Raw genomic sequence first — 24573 nt, forward strand, 5'->3', positions numbered from 1 at the left:
GAGAACTCATCCTACTCACCAAAAATCTGCCCATTCACCCTTCCTAAACTCTTCTCTCACATCATCACCTTCCAGCTGAACATCCCCTTGATGCTTCTTTTCAAATTTAACATGTCCATAGAAAAACTCATTATCTTTCCCCTGGAACTCATCCTTTTCTCCAAACTTTCCTATTTCCATTGAGGATGGCATCGTGCTTGTGGTCCCTCCGTTTCATAACTTTGAGGACAGACAGACACACAGACACGCACGCACGCAGACACGTAATCACCTGTCAAGTCTTACGAGTTTTACCTCCCTATCTTTTCAGATATCCATCCCTTTCCAGAGCCAACACACTCTCATCATTCAGGTCTTCCCTACTACGATGCCTTCTCCACACAGATGCCAGCCACACTCTTCCTAAACTACAGATGGAACCACATCACTTCTTCCTCTCCTAAAAAACCTCCAGCGGCCCTTACCTAAGACACAACTTCTCAGACCGCACTTAATGCTCTCCTTCATCAAATTCCAGGCCACTTTCTTAGGTGTAGCGCAAGCTGTTTCTCCTTCATACACTCTACAGGCTGGCCAAACCAGCTTACCTGCTATTCCCAGAACGTGACGCTCATCTGGGTGTCCCCCATGTCTAATTATTCCCTCCTTCGCCTCCACCTCTCATAATCCCCTAAATTCTTTAAGGCCTAGATTGGGGACCATCTCCTATAGAACAACCTTCCTAAGAACCCCATGGATTAGTTAATTATCTCTCTTTTCAAATTATCTTGTATTTACTTATCTGTTTACATGTTGTATCCCCCTAGAAGAATGTAAGCTCCTTGAGGGCAGAGACTGTTTCTGCAACAGATTTCATCTATAAAATAGAAAGGGTAATAATAAATGCACCTCCTATTAAACAGGAGTGTTAGAATAATTACAGTAATTCACATTTCTATATCACTTTAAGGTTTACAAATTACTTGCCTAACAAGAACCCTGTGAGGCAGGTGAGTGGGGAAAGCATCTTGTAAACATTAAAACTCAAGACAAACAGGAGCTGGCATCCTGATGTCAGTCACTGCAAACACTCCCTTGATCTCTGGTTTCAAAAGTCTCTAGGAATTCTTCCTTCTCCATGTCTCTCCCATCAGAACTTTGTTCCATACTCCCCCTGCTCATGTCCCAGGTCAGGCCCTTATCAACTAGTCTGAACAAGGGCCTCCTTGCTTCTCAGCACCCTCGTCTCAGGGTCTCTGTCTGACCGGGGCCATGCACAGCTGCCACGTTAGCCTTTTTCACCTCCTTGTTCAAAAACCTCTTCTTCCAGGTCGTGAAGAGCCTTTGAGACATTGTCTCCTATCATTCATCAACCCTGACCTTCTGCAGAACTCCCAAGTCCTCCCCATACTGTGGCAGGTGCTATACAAATCTCCCCACAATCTCCTCTAACCTTGGATCCCTGCACATCCCTTGAAGCCTTCAGCTGCCAAATGGACACACCATCACCCTGCTTTATGGAGCTGTTCAATTATTTTCTCACTAAGTATCTACTATGTGCAAAGCACTATCAAGCGTTTGGGGAAGGGCAGCTAGGTGCTACAGTGGAGAGAGCACCGGCCCTAGAGTCAGGAGGACCCGAGATCAAATCCGGCCTCAGACACATAACACTCACTAGCTGTGTGACTCTGGGCAAGTCACTTAACCCCAACTGCCCTCACCAAAAAAAAAAAAAAAAAAAAAAGCACTTGGGAAAACTGCAGCATTGGATAACAGGATAACAAGTATTTTCTTTGAGCCTGCTGCTGTTTGTGCCCTATGCTTCTACAATCTAGTAATAGTAGTATGATCTACTGTAAATGAAATGATTGATAAGAACATAATATATTGTAGGAAAATGCAAATTATTATTGCTAATCATTCAAGTAAAAAAATAATTTTTTAAAAATTATGTGAATAAGCACCCGTGAATTATACAACAGAAGTATAGTAAGCCAAAATGAGTAGGAATGGCAACAATTTAAAGAATGTTCAAATGAATATTCAAACTCCAAAAACCTACAAATCTGGCCCCATTTTTCCTGCTATTCCCATGTTATCCCAAAACATAAAAATGGTTCTCAGCTTCATTTAAATCATACACAAACAAAACCCAGGGATAACTGTGATCATTTCTAGAGCAATTTCTTACTAATGATCAGCAAAGGATATGTTTTAGATTATTTTACTATAATAAGAAGAATTTGAACTAATCTATACAGTCATACACATCTTACCTCTTGTGCAAAAATATTAGAAATAAGACGCTAAAGATAATGAGGCTCCAATATCTATTAATCACCTCCCATGAACGAGACTCTGTGCTAGGTTCTTGGGATACAAAGATAAAAACAAAAAATGACCCCAGAACCTAAGGAGCCAACATTCTACTATGGAGACACACATTATGTGGACGAGTAAATACAAGACATTTCAGGAAAACGATGCCCTCAGAGACATCAGAGGAGCCCGGAAGCACAGAAGGGAAGCCTTGGAAGAAATTAGGGATCTGAACAGGATCTTAAGAGATCCATGCCCGACAAAGCAAACAGTGGATGGCAAGTCAAGTGCTAACCAACAGACCAGTTTAACTAGAATGCTGAGCATGTTCAAGACAGTAAAAGGAAATAAATCAAAAAAGCTGTAGCCAGGTTATGGAAGGCTCTAAATGGCAGCTAAAGTTTGTGTTTTATCTCAGAGGAAAGAAGAGAGCAACTGAAGACAAGAGGCAAGAGGGTGACATGATAAGATACATGTTTTAAGAAGACTATTTTGAAAGCTAGGTGCCAGAATGGATTGCAGGGGAAAGAGCCTGGAGGCAAAGAGAACAAGTAGGAAACCCATATAAAATAAAAGACCTTGTGTAAGTAGAATTACCAAGATCCACCAACTAACTGGATTGGGGTGGGGAGTGTGTGTGTGAAGGAGTGAAGGAGAGAGAAAAGTCAAAGATGATGCCAAGGTTCCAAACTTGAAAAGACTAGAAGGTTAGTTTAGAGGCTGAGTTTAAAAAAGAAATGATGAGTTCCATTTGGTGCACGTTAAGTCTGAGAAGAGACAAGCAGGATGAGATATTCAGAAGGCAACAGGGCTGAAATTCCAAAAAGATGTAATGGATGAATTGCTTAATTTCGGAGTCATTTGTGAAGAAATAATATTTTAATATAATCAGAGCTTCTGAATTTACTGAGAAAAACTAAAGAAAAGCACCCAGAACAAAGCACTGGCAAGTTCGTGCTTAGTGGAAGGGGGAGGAATGAGGTCCACAAAGACACACCTGAGAAGAAGCTGTTGAGACAGGGAGAAGGTCCAAGAAAGCAAAGTGGCTTATAAGCCAGGTGGATGGTAAAAAAAAGGACACAAAAAAGAAGATCATCAAAAGCTGCAGTAAAGTCAAGCAGAACACAAGCCTGAGGAGAGCCCACTGAATCTAACAATGAGATCATCAGAAACCTCAAAAAGAGCAGTTCCCCAAGAGCAGGGGTCCAAAAACAGATCACAAGGGGTTGAGAAGCAAGTTTCATGTAGGAAAAGAGGAACAAAAGATGAGAACACCTCATTCTAGGTGCTTTGCTGTGAAAGAGAGAAAACAGAAGATGAGGGAAATCATGGGGGATGGATTGGGGAGGGGGAGGCTTTTTTTATTTTTTGTTTTTAAAGTGAGGGAGACCTGGGCATATCTGCAGGTAACAGGGAAGAAACCAGTAGCAAAAGAAAGACTGAATATGTGAGAGAGAAGTGTGACAAAGAGAGTGAAGCATCTGTGTGGATACACGGATGAGCCGAGAGAAGATGGAATCAAGGCCCCAGGTAAAGGAGTTGGCCTTAGCAAAGCAAAAGAGTCACTTCTTTGCAAAGGAAGAGAGAAAAAGAGGTGACATTGAAGAGTTTTGAGGTACAGGGTAGGGGAGAAAAGGGAGTTTTCTCAGAAAAGAAAGACTAAGACCAGTTCACTACTGAGAGGGAAGAAGGAAGAGGCAGTGAAGGACACTTGAGAGAACAGAAGGTTTGGAACAGTCACCGTAGGGAGTGACAGTCAATTAGAGAAGAAAAGGACAGTCATGCAGCAGTGAGCGCTCAGCTGAGAGAACTGTGTAGTGGGGCTTAGCTGATGCAGCCACGTGACTGACAGCACACAGCATCATGACAGAAGGAATGACCAAGACTGATGGGGGCGGCGCACCTCAGGCTGGGGTTTGTCAAGGCAGAAACACTGACAGGCAAAGGAGCAAGGGATTCAAGGGTATGGGACAGCTGAAGTATCAACCATAACCTAAAGACTGTGAAGGGAATAAAATGAGACTAGAACACAGGTGACTAAGTGGAACAAGGAAGGCTGAAAGGTCAGCAAGTCTTAGTGATCCAGGACCTGGATGGAGGAAACACAGACAGAAAGTGAGCCTTAAAGGAGGAGTGACTTTGGAGTAAGGGTGGCAGAGGGGCTATCCTGAACAGCAGTGAGGAACAAGAACTATCCCTACTGTTCTCCCTAGACCATTGTTTTGGGGAAGATTCACCCAGTACAGGGGAGGCTGTCCAAGAATGCAGTGTTTTCAGGAAGAAGCCTGGTTTCCACCAGCACCAAAATCATCAGGAACATGAGGTGAAGAGATCTAAGAAAGAATTAGTTAATAATACAGAGAAGACTCCACAGGGCAGAATGGAACAAAAGCTTAGAGCAGTAGATGAACTGTGGAAGGGCAAAAGAAAGAAATTTTCTTTTTTTCTTCTTTCTTTTTTAGGCAATTGGGGTTAAGTGACTTGCCCAGGGACACACAGCTAGTAAGTGTCAAGGGTATGGTCTGAGGCCGGATTTGAACTCAGGTCCTCCTGACTTCAGGGCAGGTGCTCTATCCACCACGCCACCTAGCTGCCCCTGGGAAAGAAATTTTCACTTAAGCAGGAGGCAACTCCTGAGTCATAGGAATAAAGGGTACAGGAGGCAAGGAATCTACACAGCAAAGATCGGAGGAAGAACAAACTGGATCAGCCCAGCCCCACCCAATTAAAACAGCACAGCAGGGGTTCAAAGCAGGTGGCATCAGTTCCCAATTGATCACTTTAACCACACGGGAACTGGGGAGAGAGGGGGCAAGAAGCTCTCTCTGGCCAAGTGAGTCGGTAAATAACTAGTTTTCTTGTCTCTCAGACCCAAATATTCTGTGACTGTTAATTATATGCTAATTAGTTCTGTCATAACTGAGCAATATTTTTGCTATATTTGTGGAAGTATGGCTTAAGGTACATTTTTCCAGAATCTGATGGCTTCTACTTACCCACTTACATTCATTGATCTATCATAGGATTTTAGAGTTGGAAGGAATAGCCAAGATCATCTTGTTCAATTCCCTCATTTTTACAGAGAAGCAAAGAGAGGTTAATTTTGCTCCATTACACAAGGCAGTAAATGACAATGTTGAGATCCAGACCCACCTCTTCAGATCCCAAACCCAAAGTTCCTTCTGCTATACCCATTAAATATTACTCACACAAAGTAGGCTATAAAACACTCCCCCCCAACACACAAATACCCTGTAATTCCAACCAATTTAACAAACTTTTATTAAGAGCCCATGTGCTAAGCACTTAGAGACACAAACAGAAACAAAAAGCCCCTGACCTAAAGGAACCAAGGAATTCTGATGGGAATGAAGCAGTCCGCAGACAAGTAAATATAACATAATTTAACAAGGGGGAAAGCACTGAAATACAGATCCAAAAAGCCTTTTTATAAAAGGAGTACCTTGGCTGGCCCTTGAAGCTAAGGATTCGAAGAAGAGATAAGGACAGTACATCTCAAGTATGGAGAACAGCTCTTGCCAAGGCAGAAAGGTGGGAGCCTGCCCAAACGCCAAGTTCCAGGGAACAGCAAGCTGACTAGTGCAGCCAGAATGTAAAGTGAATGAAATTAAGTTGGGAAAGGTAGGCTGGTGCCAGATCTTGAACGGCTTTTTAATGCCAATTAAAGGGGTCTACATTTCATTGTAGAGGCACTCCTTCTAGGCATGAATAGATGCATGTGCTCCCTCTAAGACTAACATACCTGCCAACAATCAAGGAAGAATTCCACATGAAAAACTTAAGCTTTTAACAATCTTTGTGTTCAGGAGTGATGAAAGGGAAAATTACTGTGAAAAACAGGAGGTGACACTAAGGACCAATTGGCACGAAGAGGAAGAAGACAGGCAGCTCTGACCTATGGAATCAGAGGGTGGGATGGGAGTGGGGGTGGGGAGAGAGGCACAGGTCTGGCTACAGAGCATCAAGCAAGAGTTTAGGGAAGTATGAGAATATCGGGGCACCTATGGCCCTACAGAGAGGGTCCTCTGAAGGTGGGAAAGGTGTATAGAATGGGAGCCACAAGACATCACAGACAAAGTTGGCCTATTTCAAAATTTTGCTTACGGATGACCCTGAACCCAGGAAAAGAAAATTCTCTTTCTCCTTCTTCTTCTACCACATGGCTCCCTGCTCCCAGGACCTAAAACCCACGTTAGTGTTACAGGCCAGCTAAAGGATGGGTCAAAAAAGGCCTTTGGGGACCAGGTTAGGAACCTAACTCCCACTTATGGGATTGTTTCTATGGCAAAACGTATTCCAAGTTCCAAACAACTAAACTTCTGGAACTCAACCTATTTCTACATTGATACAGGGGTATAGCCTATATATCAATACAGGCTTAAAACCAGGAAAATATTAAAGAAGAAGAGTTAGTAAGTAGGACCTGGGTTATACAGCCTTTAGGAAATCAAAGAGTCTCTCACCAGCAATTTTTGGACAGTAGTTGAGTTTCTATTTACATGTAAATCTAAACAATTGCCCAAAGGGAAAGTTTTTTTTAAAAAAACACTTATCCACAAAATTCCCAAAATTCAGCTTTTTAAAAATTATACAGCATCTGTAGGAAGCTTAACTAAATTAAGTGAAATGTACAGAAAAAGCTTTATAACAAAACTGTCCATGTAAACAGATTTATGAAAAATATTTGAAACTGTTAAAACATTATGATTTTACTAACATCTTAAAAATGAACCAATAACCTGGAGTTATTGCTACAATTTTAGAATATTTGTTTTAAAACTCTTAAAGGAAGAGGGAATATAACCAGCCCAGCAGGATTTATAGACTAAGATTTAAATTAATCCATATTTCCAAAAAAATTCTCATGAAATGCAAAAGAAAAAAGCAAGATCTTTAGGAAATTTAAATTAACTGCATGAAAAGATGTTCTAAAAAATCAGAGAAAAGCAATTTTTAAATGTACTGCCTTACACCCATAAAACCTAAAAGACCAACAAACCCAAATTAATCAAGCTAAATGTTGATAATAGGGCATGGGAAATACAGGTAATTACGTTGTACTATAAGTTAGTACAAACTTTTAGAAAACCAATCTGAAAATACACAACATGAGTCACAAAACTAACTACACTTTTCGACTGAGTGATCACAATGCAGAGAGTGTACCTCAAGAGAGACTTTAAGTGTTTTTAAAATTATCTGCCAGGGCAATAATATTCATAACTGGTTTGTCTATAAAAGTGTAAAACAGGACATAACCTAATGTCCAACAAGTGGAATGGCTAAATTTATAATATTCATGTAAAGTAATATTATACCATAAAAATAACAATTATGAAGAGACTCCGATGACACCTTCCATAGTAGACATGAGCCAGGCTTCCCAGATGATAATGCCTTCACCTCTAAGCTCCACTTCGGCAGCTAAGTGGTAAAGTGGAGAGTGCTGGACCTGGAGTTAAGAACACCAGAGTCCAAATCCTGCCTCAGGCACTTAATACTGTGTGACTCCAGACAAGTCATTTAGATGATCTCTACCTCAGTTTCCTCATCTATAAAATGAGGCATTTGGCCTCCTTATCCCCAAGGGCCTATGACCTTTGATCTACTCTGTTATCTCTCTATTCTGTACATATTGTCTCTCTGGTAAGAATCTAAACTTCTCAGCAACAGGCACTGTTTTGGTTTTACTATTCCCAGTGGGCCCAGTACAAAACACAGCAGTTGCTCAATGAATGCTTAAGACCTAAATGAAGCGATACAAACTAAGAGGAGCAAAATGAACACACAGGCACTCACAGAAGCCCCACCCAACACACACACACACACACACACACACACACACACACACACACACACACACACACACATTCTCTCTCTCTCCCTCTGTGACCCAAAAGTCAACTTCAGTTATCCTTATCAGAAAACTCTGAATTGTATTATTAATTATGTTTAGCTAATATGTTTTTACTTAAAATTAAAGTTGTATCCGAGGTTTAGGCAAAATCCAAGACTGCTAAAACATTAGGCCAGTAAGGTGAGGCAAACCTCATTCAATTCAAAGAAAGAGACCATTTGAGAGAAAGGCCCCTCTTCCACTTAGCTTCCATCCCTTTTTTCTCTCCCTTCACCTCATTCTATGATGAAGAGCTCGCCCTCATCTCAGCTAACACCCACTCATCTCTTGGCGTACAATTGATCTGGTGACTCCACAGCAGATTTCCCCCATTATCATTACCACTCCCTCTGTAATCTTCAATCTTGTCAAATCTCCGGCCTCCTTGCCTCCTATCTACAAGCAAGGTCTCTCCAAATAGCAATGCTCTTTTTAACTGTCTGGTTCTAATGACCTCTTCTCAATCTTCATTTTTCTTGACCTCTCTACAGCATTTGACACTGTTAACAGCCCTCTCTAGATCCTCACTCTTCCATCACCCATGTCTTACATGATGAAGAGGCCTTTCTCCTTGCCAAGGTAGACCCCCTCTACCTGCACAAGCGATTCCATTCCATCATATCTCTTCCAACAGACTGACTCCTATGTCATTCCCATTCTATCACTGATTTTCAATCTCACTGTCTACTGACTCCTTCCCTACTGCCTACAAACACGCCATGACTCCCCCACCCTCAAATCCCAACACACACTTGATCATGGCATCCCCACTATGTCCTCTATGTCTTCAGTCCTTTGTGCAGAAGTCCTTGAGAAGACTGTCTACAACGGTGCCCCCACTCTCTCTCGTAATCTACAATCTGACTTCAGACCTCATTATTCCACCAAAACTCCTCACTCGAGAGTTACCAATGATCTCATAATTGCCAAATCTAATGGCCTTTTTTTCTATCTTTATCCTTCTGGACCTCTCTGCAGCATCTGACACTGTCAACTGCCGTGTTTTCTTGATCTTCTCTTCTCCCCAGGTTTTCAGGGCACTACTCTCTCCTAATTTCCTACCTACAGGCCCACTCCTCAGTCTCCCTTGCAGGATCTTTGTCCAGGTCACCTCTAAAGCTGATGGCCTTACAGGGCTCTTTCCTGCATCCTCTTCCTTTCTCCCTCTCTAATTTCGCTTGGTGACTGCATCAATTCCTGTGGATTCAATTTTTTGTATGCTGATGATTCTCAAGTCTACATACCGTTGAGACTCTCTTCTCTCTAGCTTTTCCAGGTACCATTCTCTCCTGGTTCTCTTCCTACCTATATAAGATGCTGCTCCTTCTCAGTCTCCCTTGCTAGAGTCTCATCCAGATACACCACAGGGGCCATCTTCACTTCTCCCTCTATCCTACTTCACTTGGTGATTCCATCAGCTACCTTGGGTTTAATTATCATCTCTAAGCTGATGATTCTTAAATCTACCTAACATGCCCTAACTTTTCAACTATCCTCCAATCTCACATCTGCAACTACCTTTCAGATATCTTGAAATGAATGTCCAGTAGAAACCTTAAATTCAGTATGTCCAAAACTGAACTCATTATCTTCTCCCCTAAACACCAGCTCTGTCTCACCTTCCCTACTGCTGTAAGGGCACCACCATCCTCCCAGTCTCCTAGGCTCACAACCTAGGTGTCAACTTCAACTCCTATGTCTCATTCCCCATATCTAATCTGTTGCCAAGTTTGCAACATCTCTCCAATACACCCCCATCTCTCCTCCAACACTGCCATCACCTTAGTGCAGAATCCACCTCACCTCATGCATGGACTATTGCCATAACCCGGCTAATAGGTCTGCCCTGCCTCAAGTCTCTCCCCACACTCCATTAAGTTGCCGAAGTGATTTGCCTAAAATGCAAGTGTGACCAGCCCCCCCACACACACACATATAAAAACACATACATACACTCAATAAACTCCAGTGGCTTCCTATCACCCCCAAGATCAAATACAATCAATCCTTTGCTTGGCATTCAAAGCCCTTCATAACTGAGTTCCCCCCTCCCCTCCCATTTCAGTCTTCTTACACAACTTCCATCCCACCATTCCAAGTCCCCCTATTATCCCAAGCTGCTGCTAACACAACATTCTCTGCTTCTCTTTCTATCCAACTGCTCCCTCTCCTTTCTTGGTTCCTCTTCCCAAACCTTTCAGGTAAATGTTCTACCAGGTTTTTACGTTGGTCATCTTCTCTCTCTACAATTTGTCCCTTGGCAAGCACATTTTTTCTCACTTGTGATTTTAACTACCACCTCTGAGCAGATGACTCCCAAATTTATTATCTTCTAGTCCACACCTCAGTTCCAAACCAGAATTTCCAACCGCAAGATAAAACAGCTTTACCTGAACATCCTACTGATGCCCCAAACTCCACTTCTCACACCAAGATACCTTTCCTTCAAAACCTGTTTCTCCTTCTGACTTTATCATTACCTATCAATGGTACAACTTTACCCAATCTCTACATTTTTTTACCCCTTCTGCATATATCTGATCCTGGTACTCCTCCTGCTCAAAACTATTCAAACAAAAAAGTCAAACAAATTCATTTGCCTGACTTTCAAAGCTCTGTATGATCTGGAACCCATCTACCTCTCCAGCCTAATTTCAAACTACTCATTCCTCCATGCCCCACATAAACAGAACTACTCACCATCCTAAATATACATCCCATATTATCTCATATCTGTGCCTTTGCTCATTTTCTTCCAGAAATATTCCATCTTCCCTGTGCCCCCCCCCCACATCTTACCTCTCCTTAAGACCCAATTCAAATTCTATTTCTTTAAAAATACCTGGTCTCTCTCACTCTGCATCATCTTTCCCCAGCGCCACAAAAACCTTCTGCTTATACTTCTCATATACTGGTTACATTAACAGTATTCATAATAGCTAGCATTTATACAACACTTTAAGGTTTACAACACTATATATACAAATGTATCATTTGATCTATTAATACCTACAAATGTATCTCATTCTTTCATACTAGTTATTTGTGTGTTATATATAGCTACCAGATTACCAGACTCCATGAAAGTGGAACCAGTCAGGCCTTTCTCCAATAGATAAATGATCAAAGGATATCCAGTTTTCAAAGAAATTCAAGCTACCAAAATGCATATTAAAAGATGCTCTAAATCACTAATAATTAGAAAACTGCAAATTAAAGCAATGCTAAAATTTTGCCTTGCATCCATTAGATTAGCAAGGATGATAAAAAAGGAGAATGACAAGTGTTGGTTGAAGGGGCTATGGGAAAGTAGGATTATGCACTGCTAGGGAAACTGCCTTAAGTAAGGAAGCCTCATCTTCCTGGGTTCAAATCTAGTTTCAGACACTTAGTAGCTAGCTGTGTGAGGCAAGTCACTTGCCTCTGCCTCCGTTTCCTCATCTGTAATAATGAGTCAGAGAAGGAAACGGCAAAGCACGCCAGTATCTTTGCCAAGAAAACTCCAAATGGGGTCATGAGAGTCAGACACAACTGAACAACAGTGACAACAAAGAAAAGCTGTAAAACTGGTCCAGCCATTCTGGGAAGCAATTCAGAACTCTGCTCCAAAAGTCACCAAACTACACGTACCCTTTGATTCAGAGATACCACTACTAGGCCTATGCCAGAAGGAGATCAAAGAAGAAATGAGGGAAAAGGTACCAAATTACTTACATGGGCTTTTTGCAGCAACAAAGAACTGAAAACTAAGAGGGTGCCCATCTACTAAGGCATGGCTAAACAAATTATCTTATATATGAATATAATAAAATAATATTATCGTGCCATAACATATAATCAAATGTATAGTTTACAAGAAAAATATGAAGACCTATATGAACTGATAGAGAATCAAGAAAACATTTGACACAATGTTATGAAGAAAAACAATTTTGAAAGATTTAAGAACTGTGATCAATATGATGACCCACAACAACTCCACCCACTTCCTGGCCAATAACTGATAGACCCAACATTCAGAATGACACACCTTTTCAGTCACAGCTCAAGTGGTTAGTTTTGGTCTTTTTTTCCCCTTCCACTACAGAGAAGAGAGTTTGGGTGGGTAAGGGAGAGAAGGTACAAGGGAGCAAAAAAATAAAAATAAAACTCACTGAAACATTTTTTTTAAATACAGAGAAGAGAATCAGAAGAAGGCCAGAAAGCACATACAAATAGGAAGCTTTGAAAGCTAAAGGACGTAATAATTTGTTGTTTGTGAAGTTCAGAATAAAAAATCAATTTTAAAAGAGTAGAGCAAATGTCACTTAAATTTTCTCTCCCCCAATCTCTTGCCACAGTGTTCTGACCCAGCAAATACTGATAAATGTTCATTGATATCAACAGAATCAAACTGCAAAACCAGAAAAACACACCAGGCCTTTGAGTGGGAACAAGGTCCAGACTTTGGCCCCGGAGTGTTACTTTGGAGCCTGGTGGCCGTGGGCCAGTCACATCACCTCTCCGCCCCTTTATGTCCTTAGCTTGTAAAAATAGGGGAGTTACTCCTATCACCCTGCCTTACATGCTTATGGTAAAGAGAGACTTTGGGACTACATAGCCATCTCCTCATTTTATAAAGGAGCCTTAAAATATGCTTAAATGACCTATCCAGAGTCAGAGGATGAAGGTGAGCAAAGGATGAAAGTAAGCAAAGCAAGAAGAAATCGAAAAATACAGATGTTAAAGCACAATACCTGGTACACGCTAGGGAAGTAATGCTTGTTGAACTGAATTGAAACTGTAAAGTTCTATGTCAATTTAATGAACTATTAGTATGACAAACTAAAAACTATAAAGAAATATAGGTAAGATTTGTACTAAGTGACATCAAGCAGATTCAGAACTTTGATGAGAATAAAATCTGACAAAATCAGACTAAGTCTGACAAATGAAAAAAAAATAAAAGGAACTATTTTGAGTCTGTTTGTACTCTATTTTTTTTATCTGGTTGTAAATCATCTGAAATTTAGGGGAGTTTTCTAACTAGTTGCCTAAATGCTTATTTTTGTTGTTAGTTAAAAAACATCTGCTGCACCTGAGGAAGGTTAGACTGGCTGGAGGTTCTAGTTAGGGAAAAAGAGGTGATCAGAATCATGGAGAACCTGATCTAAAGTTAGTGTTCCCTCTAGGGGCTACTATAGTGCTCCCCAGATGGAGGTGCTTCATGTTTGTTGAAATGAAATTATAAAAAGCAATACTTTATCAGGAAAATATGGAGAACAGGTTTCTTTCTAGAAGAGACTAACAAGTACCATTCTGAGAAAGGAGAAAACAGATCAGGTGTACTCTCAAGGTCCCTAAAATTCTAAAATCCTACAAATTAGTATCACTTCTAAAAACAAAAAGTTTCCTTTCTTAAAATAAACTTATTGATGCTTTTTGTTTTTACATTACATAATTTTCTCCTAGCACCCTCCCTGGAGAGCCATACCATACAATACTTTAAAAAAAAAAAAAAAGGAACAGAAAAAAAAAATTTCACACTACATCGAAAAAACCTAAAATAGATGCCATGTTCCATACCCATAGACCCTTCCTCCCCCGACCCCAGCTCTCCAAAGGAGAGTGAGGAGCTGTCTTTTCATCCCCTTTCTCCCTGGCCATGCTTTGTCTTTGGATCCTACCATATTCACTCTCCAGTGTTTCCCATTCACTCCATGCTGTTTTCTTGCCTCTGCTTACTTCTCTGGGCCTCAGCTGATTTTAGTCTTCCCATGCTTCTCTGCATTCATCATATTAATTGGTTTCTTACAGCTCACCCAAATCAATGGCCAGCTACTTTGTTTCTCCTTTGCTACCAGAATAAAAGCTGCCATACATACCTGGGGGTATCAATGATCTCCATGGGGTAAATGCCTGGTAGCAGAAACTTTGGGTCAAAGGGGATGGACATTCCACTCACCTGCTTTCCAAAATGGTCACACTAACTCACAGCTCGACCAACATTACACTAATATACCTATCTTTGCACAACTCCTCCACCAGTGACTGATTCTCACCTTTTTTCATCTTTGCCAGGTTGCCATGTATTAAGTGAAACCTTGGGGTCGTTTTGTTTTGACTTGAATCTCTGATTATCAGTGATCTGGAGCATTCTTTCATGTGATTGTTGAGAGTTCACAAGTTTTCTTTTTAAGAATCACTGATTCATATCCTTTAACCATTTATAAACTAGGAAATGGAAAGACTTAATTTTAACTAAAATAGTGAAAAATCTGCTTCTCAGCAGGTTTTTTCTATAACATCGATTATCAAGTACCAGGACACGGATTCAGATTTCACCTCTGCTACTCTCTACTACCTAGGAGACCGAGGTCAACTCATCTCTTCTCTCTGGACCTCAATTTCCTAGCCATGCACGTTATTCCCTACCATTCACAGACATGATGGCCTTTTACTGTTCCTACAGAAGAATCTCATCTCCCATTTTGGTGCCTTTGCCCTGTCAGCCTCCCATGACTATAATGCTTTTCCTCACCTCCACCTCTTAGAATCCCTAACTTCCTTCAAGCATTTTTTAAGCCCCTACTATGTGCCAGGCGAACTGCTGAGTGCTGAGGACAGCAATGCAAGCAAAAAGAAACATTCTCTGCCAAGGAACTTCCAATCTAATGGGGGAAGTTAAAGTTGGAAAGAAGGTGCCCACTCACAGGCACAGCGGTGAATGCCGGACAGTTAGAAGAAGAACCCAGAAAGAAAGTAGAGTGGCTGGCCTGGGCCCTTCTATAACATGGAGATTCTAGAAAGAACCCACCAACAGAAGATGGACAACAGGAAGGAAGGACAGCTCCAAGGTGAGAAAGCCACAGGTACTGAAATGTGGAGGCCAAATCCAAAAGTCAGAGCAGAACCAGTGGAGGAAAAGTAATCTACATATTGAAAAAAGTCACCTTTTATACAATATTCCACACTCACATTCCCCTGCCTCTGCAAAGAATGAGGGGAGAGAAGCAGTTTTTATTTTTTTCCTCATCACTTTGGAGCAAAGCTTCATCATTATAATTGCAAAGGCTTAATTCTGATTATTTGATGGTTGTTCTAATTTCCATTTCCATCACTGTAGTCACTGTGTCTACGTATACATATCTGTGTATACGTTCTTTTGTCTATAATAAAATAAGGAAGGTTGGTCCTTTCCAGATTTAGAGTCAATGATACTATGAAGGAGGCACTGTGTGTGTGTATGTATATGTATGTATGTGTGTGTATGCTAAAGCAAAATGTCCAAAAAAAAATAAGTTTTTGAAAATGTTGTTAAGTTATAGATTTACAAATGACAACTAGTAAAAGTTATAAAATCCAAGTCTTGGACTAAGCAGTTTGGTCATCAAACACAAAAACATCATTTGAAACTAGTATAAGCTTTAAACATAGATCAAATATTTTAACCTAGAAGATAAATGAGTTTCTGTATTACTGAATCTCAATTTTTTCCTCATAACAAATAAGGGGAAAAAATTACTTGAATATGGTCCAAAAATCCGATTCAAGTTGATCAGTTTTTGCTTAATAGATATATGTATGAGACTGAATTCAAGTAATGTTTAAAATAAAATTTTATTTTCTATTTGATTTGTCCTCATTTTGAAACTGCTTTATTTTTATGTCTAATTGATATCCGATTGGCAATTGCTTCTATAATTTTAATCTTTCAATTTCTCCTTGTTACCCCTTTTCTTCCTAGCCTGCAAAACAGTTAAAAGTTCTATACAATATTTAAATGTAATAAGGAGTATTTTAATTTACATAACTGTCATCTAATTTAATTTTTGTATGAAGTTTCTAAAGCAACTACATCTAAAACATGTCACTAAAATAAGTAGTTATATAGTCAAAGGGAATATGACTGGAATTCTCTAAATATGTATAATAAATACTTTATACAGTGACATTTAATTCCTTTACCATGTCTCATTCTTCAACTACTGATGATAAATGGAGATAAAATTTTTAAAATACAACAAGATATCATAAGTGAATCTCTGCAGTAAATAAACCTCTATTTAATCATCACCAAACTGAGCATATTATAACCAAGAAGGAAGACATATATATTATGGAACTACTATACTACAATATTCTACATAGACTTAGTGTGGAACCTCTTTCTAATGCAGTGTTGAAGATTCCAAAATCTACCCTAAAGCCTGTGTTCTATTAGGCTTTAAATATGTACATACATTTCAGGGGACATTACGTGAGGGAGCATATGCCCAAATCCATTTAATAACGAAATCTGTTGGGGGCAACTAAGTGGCTAGAGCACCAGCCCTGAAGTCAGGAGGACTTGAGTTCAAATGTGACCTCAAACCAAACACTTGACACTTACTAGCTGTGTGACCCTGGGCAAGTCACTTAACCCCAATTGCCTTAAAAAAAAAAAAGAAAGAAATCTATTTTAAGCAGCACTTTTTGTAGTAACAAAGAACCAGAAACAAAGTAGATGACCACCAGTTAGGAAATGGCTTAAAAATTGCGTTAAGTGAATATAAAATTGAATATCACCATAAAAACTGATGACTATGTTTTAAAAAGAAAATGAAGAATAGAAGAAGTAGAAAGGTTTTCTGAAATGACACAAAGTGAACCAAGCACCATCATCAGAAAAACATACAAAATAAAAACAATGTCCAATAAATAAGAAAAACAACAAAAACTGAAACTGGATGTTGTATAATGACAGAAGTCACCCCCCTCCCTTCTTTTCAGAGGTAAAGTCATATCAACAAGCAAATATTTTAACCCCTACTAAGCGTCCTGTGCTGTGCTAAGTGCTGGGGATACCAAGAAAGGCAAAAAACAGTCTTTGCTCTCAGAGTTCACAATCTAAGGGGGTAGAGACAAAATGCAAACAATCACAACAAACAAGCTATACACACATAAACTGGAGATTATAACAGAGAGGAAGCACTAAGGTCAAGAGGAATCCAGAAAGACTTGTTGTAAAAAATGGGATTCTAGGTGAAACTGGAAGGAAGCCAGGAGGCAAAGATGAGGAAGGAGATAACTCCAGGCATAAAAGACAATCTGTGAAAACGAAATAAGGAGATAGTGTGTGAAATTTAAGGAAGAGTAAAAAGGCCAGTGTCACTAGTTATATCTGTTTAGTCGTTTTCAGCCGTGTCTGCCTCTTCATGATTCCATTTGGGGTTTTCTTGGCAGATACTGGAGGGGTTTGCCATTTCCTTCTCCAACTCATTTTACAGACCAGGAAACCGAGGCAAACGAGGATAAGTAAGTGACTTGCCCAGGATCACACTCCTAGTAAGTGTCTAACACCAGATAACTCAGGAAGATGAGTCTTGTGGACTCCAGGCCCAGCACTCTAACCACCGTGCCACCTAGCTGCCCCGTGTCACAGGATCACAGATTATTGGGGGGAGAGGGGAGAAAACAGAGTAAGGCATAAGCAGTGGAAAGGGGGAGAGGGGAGTCAGGTTATAAAGGGCTTTAAATGCCAACTAGAGAATTTTATATTTGATCCTGGAGGTGACAAAGAGCCAATGGAGTTTAGATGTGGTCAGACATGCACTTTAGGGAGATCAATTTGACAGCTGAGAGGAGCATTGACTGAAGTGGTCAGAGACTAACCAGCAGGCTTGCTGCTACTGGACTAATTACAATCACAACAGTATAGGTGAGTGGTGATGAGGGCTTGCACCCAGGCTGGCGGCAATATCAGAGGAGAGAAGGGGATGTATACAAGATACGTTACAAAGTAAGAATGAAAGGAATTGGCAACACACTGGAGGTGACAGAGAAGGAGGAGTCAGGATGACAATTAAATTGTAAAAGATGGTGGTGCCTTCAACAGTAATGGGAAAGTTAGGAAGAAAAGAGGGCTTGGGCAGAAAGGTATGCTTTAGACATATTAAGAGTAAGATATCTACAGGTCATCCAGTTCAAGATTTCCAATAGGCAGTTGGAGATAAGAGAGTAGAGGTCAGGAGAGAGGTTAGGCCTGAATAAGTAGATCTGAGAATCATCAGTATGGAGATAATTGAATCCATTAAAGCTGATGAGGTCACCAAGTCAAATATTATGCAGAGAAAGAGGAGGGCCCGGAGCACAGCCATGTGGTACCCAGAGGTGGGGGACTATGGAACACAGTAACACTCGTGGACTTCCATCAACGTGCTAGTTGTGCAGAACTGCTATTTTTTCTCCTCTTTTTTTTTATTCCATGTCATAAGGGATTGAGCTCTCTGGCTGGGAGAAAGGGATACATTAGGAAATGAAGGTGATACAAAAACAAAAGTTATCATTAAAAAGATTTTAATAACATTCTGTTAGGCATGAAGGAAAAAAGCTTTTCAGCATTAACAACACATTTTTCTAATAAGCATTACTTAGTCATTTCTAGGAATTGATGCAATAAAAATTCACTCATGAACCAATTTTTGTCAGTGTTTTTTTCTCTCTTTACCTTTTTTTCTAATACCCTAAAAGCGACCTAAAGTCTGGTGAAAAATTTTATCCAGAAAATTAAAGGAAACATACCTCCTCCCTTCTCCTGATAGAGAAATGGAGACTCGGAGATGTTAAATATGATATTCACAGCCATGGCCACTTCATAGGCTGTTTGGCTTATCCTTCTTTGTTACACGAGAAGGTTCACTAGCTGAGGGTAGTAGGAAGGAGACCCAGAAATGACAGATAAAAACCAAAGACATCAATAAAACTTTAAGAAAAAGAAAGAAAAGCTTTTACAGTCATGGGAAGTAACCCATCACCCAGAGATTCCACTACTAGGCATATATCCCAAGGAGGTTGATGACAAAAAGTCCCAGATACATGAAAATATTTATAGTAAAATAAATGTGGTAGCAAAGAAGGAAATAAAGTAGATGGCCATAGAGTGAAAATAGCCACAAAATGTGGTAAATTAATGTAATGGAATATTAACAATAAATATGATTTATATAGAGGATGTTAAGACTTATATGAATTGGTGCAAAATCAAGTAAACAGGAACAGGAAAATAATATAAATATAAATGTATGGAGACATACAAATTAACATAAAACAAGCAGAACTATAAAAATGGTTAACACTGACTATTACCGTATAAAAACAATAACAAACCTACAGATAAAGAACGAGAAAGGTGAACAAATTATTTTTGTTTTTGAAGTTTAAAACTTCATTTGGGATCTTAGTCACTTGGCATATCTCACTGTTAAGTGTTTCCTGAGATTTTATTAAGCTTATATTGCAAAGTATTGTTTTTTCAAGTTAGGAAAAGCTGTCAGCTGTCAGGTCTTTGGGAAGTTTCATTTTTAAAAAACTAAGATGGAAACAATGTATGACAATTCATTATATTTTTATTTATGTGAATTATCACTACATAAAATTTTTCCAAATCGTCAATGGATACAAAGCTGAAATTACATTTTCACAAGAACAAATTTAAAACTTTGTTCATGGGACCTGTGGTTATGAAAATGATAGGAAACCATTTTTTTTTTTTTTAAATCCAAGTTTAATTTACCTACATGAGACAGCAAGGTGGCGTAGTAGATAGAGAGCTGGTCTTGGAGTCAGGAAGACCTAAGTTCAAATCCTGCCTCAGACAATCACTAGCTGTATGACTCTGGGCAAGTCACTTAACCTCTCTCCTCAGTTTCCTCAACTGTAATAAAAGAGATAATAATGACACCTACCTCCCAAGCTTGCTGTGAGAATATGTAAAGTACTTCCCAAACCTTAAAACCCTATGTAAATGTTAATGACTATTAATTCATAGGCTAGCTGAGAAACTATTTTACTAATTTGCTTGGCCACCTTCCATTTTAAAATTCAAAGTGATGATTTCATTAAAACTAAACATTATCCTATACTTTACCAGAAAATGCAGAATTTAGATTCAAATGCCTCAAATATAGTAACTTTGGTTACCATTTTTAAGTACCTGTTACAAATAGGACATTAACAGTAAGAATTTTGCCTACACAAAATATCCACCATTCAAGCCTACTTCTTAAAATCAAAAGCATAATCACAATTTTTTCTAGGTTTAATTAATGACAGTAAACTTAACTACCTTTTTTTCCTTTTAAAAATAATCTTACATTACCTGCCCTACGAACAAAGTAAGTAATGCAAGAATCAATTATTTTGTGGGTGTATGAACTCCCTCCATCTATACAGATCACAATTCTTCTATGCTTTAGAAGCTGACTGGGCTTTTAGAGTTGCTGTAGAAGGAAAATTCATCACCTGGCTGGCAACTTCATGAGATGCATCTGCAAACTTAGATAGACTAGTGTTAGAAGTTCAGGTCCAAACAGGAAATCTTTCCAAAACAGGAAAATGATAAATGTTGGAGAAGATGTGAGAAAATTGGAACACTAATGCACTGTTGGTGGAGTTGTGAACTGATCCAACCATTGTGGAGAGCAATTTGGAACTTCACTCAAAGGGCTATAAAACTGTGCATACCCTTTGATCCAGCAATACCACTATTAGGCCTATATCCCAAAGAGATCATAAAAAAGGGAAAAGGACCTACATGTACAAAAATGTTTATAACAGCTCTTTTTTGTGGTGGCCAAGAATTGGAAACTGAGGGGATGCCCATCAACTGGGGAATGGCTGAACAAGTTATGGTATGTGAATGTAATGGTGCTATTGTGCTATAAGCAATGACGGGCAGGTGGACTTCAGAAAAACCTGGAAAGACTTATATGAACTGATACTGAGGGAAATGAGAACTAGGAAAACGTTGTACACAGTAACAGCCACCCCGTGTGATGATTGACTCTGATAGACTGAACTCTTCTCAACAATGCAGTAACGTCAGGCAATCCCAAAAGAATGGTGGAAAATGCTATCCACATCAAGAGAACTATGGAATCTGAATGCAGATCGAAGCATACTATTTTCTCTTTTTTTTTTTATTCTCGTGGTTTTGCCCTTTTACTGATTCTTCTTTCACAACATGACTAAGGGAAATATGTTTAATATGATTACACACATATAGCCTATATCAGACTGCATGCTGTCTTGAGGGGGGGAAAATTACAACTCAAAATCTTATAAAAGTGAATGTTGAAACAAAAAATAAATTTAATTAAAAAAATCAAACAGGAAGTATTTCCAACATGGAAGGATTTTATGGTCCACTGGCAAAGCCTTAAAAAGCCTAGGATCACGTCCTTAACACAAAGAGGTAATGGAGTACGAATATCAAAAAAAAGGATTTCCAGGGATAAGGAAGAGAATAGATAGTTAACAGGATATGTGAAACACCTATATTAAGCTGATTTACCTGCAGAAAGAAACAATGACAAGACACTATGCCATCTACCATATTTCTACTATCTACCACTCTCACCTAACAATAACTTACAGAGAAATTCTCTAACTACATTACTGTTAACTAACATACAATACTCAGTACCCTGATTGAATGGGGGAAGGAAAGAAAAAAATGTACCAGCCACATTTCATCATGGCCTGGTTTCCATCAAAATCACAGGACTTAAGAGTCTTTTCCAAAGATGCTTAGAAATCATGTGACAAAGTTTAATCCCCACATTTTACACATGAAGATACTGAGGTCCAGAGAAGGGATGTGATTAGTTCAAAATCATTACAGGCAGCAAGTAACCAAGCCAAGAGTTGTGACCAGATCATCTTCTTCCAATTTCAATGCTCTTTCCACTACATCACACTGTCTTATTAATTATGGGGATTTAAGAGTGTAGTCTGTGGCTACAGAACTATTGTTCCTTTCTATGAAACTCAGTGGCCCACAAAAAGACTAACTCCATAAGGTTTAGTCTCATTAGAATCTCATTAAGCACTATGCTCTAACAAACTGAGCTAACCGCTCTAGAATCACTTAGGTCCATACCTCAATCAAGGCTGTCTGAAATAAAATTTTAGGTAAGTGTTACTTATTTTATTTTGTATGGTTTGTATAACATCATTATCAGCACTCAATAACTTTGCAAGACAGTGTGCTTAGACACTGTTACCATAAAGAGTATAACTCAGACCTGGCTCTCAAAGGGCTCACAATCTACTTAGAAAGACAGAACATACGTATAAAAAGATAAACAATACTTGTTGTCACATGCTGAACACCAAAAGAATGATATGGGCAATGAGTGTTATTGGAGTTCTGAGGGAAGAGTGGTCATTCCCCCAAAAGATGGGACTTTTGGAGAGACCTAGAAGAAAAAGCCAGGATTCAGACAACTGGAGAGGAAAGGGGAGGGCGTTCCACACCCGGGGGACTCGCTTGAACAAAGGCACAGGAGGACTGCACGTGTTATTTTTGGGGAACAATGAATAAACCAGTTTACCTTCAAAAGAGTGTTCGAAAGAAAAGTAGTGGGAGACAAGCTGTAGAGGTAGATGAGGGCTAGATCTGCCCGGGGAAGGCTTTTTAAATATCAGGTTAAGCTGCAGCCAGCAAGGAGCCACTGAAAACAGAAGTTGAGGGGTGGTATTTAGTAGCAGAATTGGGGTTAGAGAAGGGGGTGGTGAGACGTACAAAACGGCATTTTGTCCAAAACACAAAGCAGAGCAAGAATGTTTCAAAAACACTACACCACTGAAAATAAAAGTGGCTCCAAACAAAGGCATGAGAGACTATGCTAGGAAGCTCCAGAAGAGAAAATTGCAAATATCCCAGATCAACGCATATGACACAAGTCTTTCACTATCCCAGACAGGGGTTGCCTGACCAAAAGAAACCCAAGCACGAATTCTGAGGAAACAGAATGAAAAAAGAGTGATCAACTTTTACAGCTTCGTCTACTTAATCCTCCTTTATTATAAATGCAGTAGATGACACTCTTTACCACATCCACCTTCAATAGGGATACTTGAACGGAACACATTTAAGCACCTGAAATACTGTACAACAGCACAACCTGATCCTATATGAAATCTTGGACTTCTAAGAAGTAGTGTCTTAACCACGAAATCTGTTCCCACATTCAACTGATCTCCACCACCTTAACCCCACCTACCAGGGTAAATGAGTATGTAAATACTCTCGAGAGGCTACGGGGGAAAAGAGGAGAGAGGCAGAAACAGAGTCCCTTTCACACTCAAAAACCCATCAAAAGACTGAAATGTGTCATCCCTGGTCAGGATCGTGAATGAGGCCGCTACACAATACGAAAACTAGCCTGGGCAGGAGGCTGCTGATCAATGTGTGTCGCCCAATTAACAGCCTCCTTCATCGTTTAAAACTATGGATCCCAAAGCTGGGCACAGAAAACCCCTCTGATTCGGTGCAGGAGCCGGGACCAGAATCCTCCGAGCAGCGGGTCCCTGAAGCGCCTCCGCCGGATCGGGCCGGGGACCCAGGACCCGCCCCGGCTCCCGCCCGGGTCTGTTTACCGGGGCCCCGAGCTCGGTCCGTGGGGGGGGGGGGGGGGCAGACACGCCCAGCAGGGGATGGCAGGGCTGGGGTGCAGGCCCCCCGCAGACTCGGAGCCGGGACACGGGCAGGGGGCTCCGCTCCTCCCCGCACACGCCCCCTCCCCGCGGGCCCCGGGTACCTGGGGGCGGAGGCGGCGGCGGCGGCGGCGGCGGCGGCAGCTCGTCCCGCGGAGCTGCGGGCCTGCTCGGCCCCGGCCTCCCTCCTCCGTGCCTCGCCCGCCCTGGGCCTGGGCCCGCGCCCGCTGCGGCCGCCTCCGCCTCCGCCTCCGCCTCAGTCAGGACATGGTCTCGTCAGGCCCGAGCGCGGCCCGGAGGAGGAGGAGGAGGAGGAGGAGGAGGCGGCGGGGACAGCGGGGGCGGCGGCGACAGGGGGACCCGGGCCGGGTCGTCTTCACGGGGACCCGGCGACGGCAGCGGCGGCAGCGGCGGCGGCGGCGGCGGCAGCAGCAGCAGCAGTAGCAGCAGCAGCGGAGGCAGAGGCCGAGGCTGAGGCTGAGGCACACAGCGAGCGGCGGCGGCGGCGGCGGCGGCAGCAGCGGCGGCGGCGGCGACAACGTCAAGGCCCAACCTGCGCGTTGTGCCGCCTCGTCATTGGCCCAGCCGCAGCGCGCACGCAGCCAATGGGCGGACGCCTCTTTCGACGCCGGGGGGCGGGGCCGGCGGCCGGGGTGGTGACGTCATCTCGCCGCCGCCGGCCCCGTCCCGGGGGGGGGGCTGATTGTGAGGCGGTTGGTTACTGAGCTCTCTGCTCCTCGACCCCGCCCCCATAGCCCCTCCCCTTTTCTCACCCCCAGCTGCTCCGCCCCCTTCCCCAGCTGCTCCTATTCCACCCCCTCCCTCCCATCAGTTGCTCCGCCCCCTCTCCGCCCCTCCCCCTCCTCATCGCAGCTCCTCCTCCCCTTCTCCACCCCCCC

At 41.3% G+C, this 24573-nt stretch overlaps 1 protein-coding gene across 1 annotated transcript in view; it reads right to left on the reverse strand.

The window, feature by feature from the left end:
* The window catches only part of ZRANB1 (zinc finger RANBP2-type containing 1), a 79180-nt gene extending 55706 nt beyond the window's left edge, over positions 1-23474 (reverse strand). The window contains exon 1 of the mRNA XM_027855921.1: positions 22570-23474. The gene's annotated coding sequence lies outside the window, so the exon portion shown is untranslated. The remainder of the gene's footprint in view (positions 1-22569) is intronic.
* Positions 23475-24573: the final 1099 nt, after the last annotated feature.

Source organism: Vombatus ursinus, unplaced genomic scaffold (genome assembly GCF_900497805.2).
Source record: "Vombatus ursinus unplaced genomic scaffold, bare-nosed wombat genome assembly UNPS02011353.1, whole genome shotgun sequence".
In the NCBI taxonomy this organism is placed as follows: domain Eukaryota; kingdom Metazoa; phylum Chordata; class Mammalia; order Diprotodontia; family Vombatidae; genus Vombatus; species Vombatus ursinus.